At 35.6% G+C, this 5039-nt stretch overlaps 1 pseudogene; it reads left to right on the forward strand.

Moving 5' to 3' along the window:
• The first annotated feature begins 1400 nt into the window (after positions 1–1400).
• Positions 1401–2848, forward strand: LOC145055064 (cytosolic sulfotransferase 12 pseudogene; annotated as a pseudogene).
• The last annotated feature ends 2191 nt before the right edge of the window (positions 2849–5039 follow it).

Below are 5039 nucleotides of genomic sequence, written 5' to 3' on the forward strand. Positions count from 1 at the left end.
GTGGGACCTAGAAAGCTTTTTATCTAATATGATTACTACACATATACATTAATACATAGGCCAGAAGTTTTGTCCCTTTGAAATGATATGCTCTATGATAGAAGTCAATTATGGATGGCTAATCCCCTTTAGAAATATAGATTACGCCTAGCAATGGAGTGGGTTTTGACCCTGATCTGATCCAAACCCTTAAAATTATATGGGTTTGGAGCATAGTTTTTGATCCGTTTACCCGTTAACGACTCGTACCCGCTAACTCTTTTATTAAAAGGGTTGGGTATGGATCAGCACCAATCCGCTCCGTTTATAACCCGCCCCATATAAATTTTAGAAATATAAATTTATATTTTATATTGCCTAAAGTTTACATTAAATTCCAATCAGAAATCCAAAGATAAAATGCCAAAGACTAAATTATTTTTACATAGGAGTCAAGGACTCAACTTCTAGACTTCCAGTCTTCTACTCTTCTCCCAAGATTCATGATTTCATTTCATTTATATTTCATCATGTAATCATCAATTTCATTTATAAATCAATAAGGTTATTTATCAACCAGAAGAAAGTTTGTAACTTCTATTCTCTATTAATGAAATCGACGGTCAAAAACCAATAGGAGGTAACTAAAATAATGATTTTAATTCCAATAGAAAGTCCTCAAATACATAATTTGTTTTCTAAATCAAAACTTAGTTTTATTTAATAAATGTGATTTTATGATTTAAGTAAAATGTGTTTTATTATTCAAAAAACGTACGGGTTACGGGGCGGGTTTGGATATCTGGTGATTCGGTGGATAAGGGTATGAGTTTGATTATTCAAAACCCTACGGGTTACGGAGCGAGTTTGAATCGGATTTTGAAATTTGTTAAAAGGGTTTGGATCAAGGTCGATTCGCTCCAAACTCGCCCCATTGTCAGGTCTAATATAGATAGGAGAGATATCAGAGAAAAACAATTGAAACCAATTTCTTACTTCATTCGTAACGTCAAAAACGATTACAGTGAATTAAATATACTACTTGGTGGGAAACAACATGCCAGTAAATAAAATAAGCAAATAACAATTGAAATTATTTTGTTTATAATTAATATACTACCCACACAAGTATATCACTCTGCAATGAATTTGAATTGCATGCCACCAACATATTCCTACTCTGATCAGACATCTGATGCATGTGATTAAGGCATCCATCTGCATCTAGCTAATCACATGCCAAAATTTAACTAATCAAAAGGTTTATGTGTAGCTGTTAAATAAACACTGTCTTGCGGAATCTGAGTTATTATTATATAAACGAGAAAAAAAAAAGACCATGTGCTTTTTAAGACAGCTTAGATTTAAATCAAAAAGCATTGGCTGGTTGGAAAAATATAAAACTGTTATAAACTGAAACATGACTCGCGTTCCTCTTAAATATTCCCAGAAAATTAAAAGTGAGTCTAATCAAATATTAAGCCTCAAGACGTCTCCAAAGTACCCTTTGCGTCTGTGTATTCATTTCACTCCATAGGAATAATCGATTCATAAAATCCTTCAAATGTCAATCCCTGATGCTTCTTCTCCTCTTTCACCTGTATCTGAACCTAGTTTAGAAGATCATGAACATGAAAACGCCAATCTAGCCCTTCTTTTCGATAGATACATGGATAAGTTTACCACACTTCCAAATGAAAAAGGTTGGATGGGTCAAAACTTGTACATGTACCAAGGGTTTTGGTACTCATCGGAGAACGCATTCTCAATTGAAACTTTGATGGCCTTGCAAGATACTTTCCAAGCTCATTCAACTGATATCTACTTGGCTACACAACCAAAATCTGGTACAACCTGGATTAAGGCACTCGTGTTTGCTATTGTGAACCGAAACAGGTACAAAAACGACTCTTCAACTAACCCTCTACTCATCACTAACCCCCACAAATGTGTGCCTTTCCTTGAGACTGAAATTGTTGCTAAAACGCCTACTTATATCCATGCAAATACACCACGTCTCTTTTCTACCCATATACCTTACACTGCGTTACCTCAATCCATTCTTGGTTCTGGTTGTCGTTTAGTTTATATGTGTAGAAACCCTAAAGATGTTTTGGTCTCTTGGTTTCACTTTGCAAACAAGTTGAATGATAAATATCATGTCCAAATGACCATTGATGAGCTGTTTGAGGTGTATAGTAAAGGTTTGACGCCATATGGACCTTACTGGGATCACGTGAAAGAGTACCATAAGGTGAGTTCTGAACATCCGACAAGGATTCTATTTTTAACATACGAGGACATGAAAAAAGATACTGCAAATAAAGTGAAGCGTCTGGCAGAGTTCTTGGGCTACCCTTTTACAGAGGAAGAAGAGGCCAAGGGTAAGGTGGAAGAGATCGTGAAGCTATGTAGTTTTGAAAATTTGAAGGAGGTTAATAAGTATGGGGATTTCCGTAAGGGTGTTCCTAATAACACTTTCTTTAGGGAAGGGAAAGTTGGAGGATGGAATAGCGATCTTACAACTGAAATGAGCCAGATTTTGGATGACATTACCAAAGCAAAGTTCTATGGTTTGGATATTTCATTCTAATCGTGCCTGTGAGTCTGTGACAAATGCAAAGCATAAATCTGCAGCCTTTATTACTCTTTCAAAATAAAAATTCAGTTTCAAGTGTGTTTTAATTAGGATTGATCAAAATAAATCTTATTTAGTAAAGGCTATTGAATTTAATAAATTAATGAATTGTGTTGCTATTTATTCAAGCTTATCCACAGCGGAGAATAGAATACTATCTTCAAACTCATCGTGTATTCGTGTGTACCATTTGATTGAGATGACAAATTAAAAGATTGAAAATTTTAATTATCTAGTCGGATTATTAATAATACCATATAAATATTTTTTCCATTTATTTTTTTCACGACCATGAGATAAAAAAAATGTTTCTTACTTTTTTTTTTTCAAATCTTGACATTATTCATGAATAAAAAATAATAGTTACAAACTCATCGTCAACAATCAACATAAATAAACCAAATTTAACAAATTATAAACAAACAAGTTTTACATAATAATAATAATAATAATAATAATAATAATAATAATAATAATAATAATGATTAAGTCTAATGATTAACAAATAATAATTATGATTATTATACATATTATAATCCAATCATGAATATAACAAAAAATTTAAAAGACAATAACAATTATAGCTATTTAAAATATTTTAATACAAATCATGAATATAACAACAAATTAAAATTTTACTAATTAAGTAATTATTTTACAATTACTTGCATATATAGCATTGCTAGAAAAAGAGGTATCAGCGACGGAATTAGCAATGAAAAAAATCCCTAGCTAATTAGCGACACACTTGCTAGGGTTCAGCGATCAAAGTTATATTAATGTGCAATACTAAATTTCAGATTTGGTTGATTCAATGGATTCTTTTCATCCGGGAAAAATCGATCATTGAGTTTTTAATTCCCTTCCATTTATTTGGCTCAACTTTTTGTTTCCCTCCCATTTATTTCGTTCCCCCTATTCATCTCTCCCAAATTGACACCCTCAACCTCTCTTCTCAAATCGACTCCCTCACTTCTCCTCACAAATAATTCTATAAATTGTAACATCCTGTTTCGAATTGTTCCCATTTTGAGTTGGTGATCAAGGATAAAGTGCTATCAAGCTACGGATACCTAAGGGGTCGGGTTTCGGACCTAGTTGGAGTTGGATAAGGTGCCTTGGATTGCTCGGGTATTTAGTTTGAGATTTTGGATCAAAGGGGTATTTTGGTAATTTGTCATCTCAGGTCTTATGGGAAGTGGATTTTGGTTCGGGACATTTTATGGCAGGCAAGAATTGATAATAGTGTTGAGTGTCTCGATACCTTTCTATGGATATATGAATGGTTGGAATCAGAGTTGTATCGAGTAAGTTATAGCTTTCGGATGAATTAGGGTTTTAGGAAAAGCCCTAGTACGCGGGGTGTACCAAGCTGGTACACAGGGCGTACCGAAGAGCAAGAACTACGCGAGGTGTAGCTAGAGGAACACGTAACGTATAAGCGAGGATTGGATCGGGATGCGTGGCCTCGTACGCAGGGCATACGAGAAGGTATGCTGGGCGTACGAGGGTCATATTGAAAACCCTAATCTTAGAGTTGTACCCTATATAAGCATAATTTTGAGCCTCCTTCTTCATTTTGAGTCAGCCCCCACCCTTTAAAACCCTAGAACTCGTCTCTAATCATTCATGGTGGCATTTTGAGCTTTTGGAGTCCATTTTTGGAGTGTTTGATCCATTTCCAAGAAGGTGGAGTTTGATGCAAAGATGGGGATCAAGAAGAAGCTTATGGGTCTGGCTTTTGTGACTCATTTTCAGCTTGATGAAGGTATAAAGCTTTAAACTTGATCATTGGTGTCTTAGATCTACCATTCATGGGTTTTTGTTCATTTTGGTCCCAAGTATGAGATCTAGTGGTCTTGATTTCATTCTAGGAGCTTTGGGTCGCCCCTCATAGTATCTTAGTGTTTCTAAGGTTCAAGGTCCATAAAGTTGGCACCTTTAGAGTTTAAGACCATCTATGTTGGAGTTTGAGCTATTCCCACGAAAGTAGAATGCTATTTGGTCTTGTTGGGGCATGCAAAGTCACCAGGTCAGTGACTTTATGGGTTTAGACATTATGTGGGAATCAGATATGTGGTTTGGACTTATGACTTGAAGCATTAAGTGCTTAATGGCAGAAGTGAGTCTAGAGGGTAGTACGTTGGGCGTACAATCTAGTACGCGCAGCATACAATCCATTAAGCGAGTACGTGCAACATACTACTAAGTAAGCCCTACATACTCGACCAGGTTGGATTTCGGACTTTGGGCTTTGGCTTTGGGCCATCTTTTTGGGCATAGATTCTTGGACCCTAACGGAATATCTGGTTGGTTGTGTTCTGGGCTAATTGAAGGATTGGATTATAGGATGAGGCCCAATAAGGAGTTTGGGCCTAATTCGGAAAATAGGGCCATTAGTGGGCCTTTATGGATTTTGGAG

Source organism: Lactuca serriola, chromosome 5 (genome assembly GCF_051521515.1).
Source record: "Lactuca serriola cultivar US96UC23 chromosome 5, Lser_US96UC23_V15, whole genome shotgun sequence".
In the NCBI taxonomy this organism is placed as follows: Eukaryota; Viridiplantae; Streptophyta; class Magnoliopsida; order Asterales; family Asteraceae; genus Lactuca; species Lactuca serriola.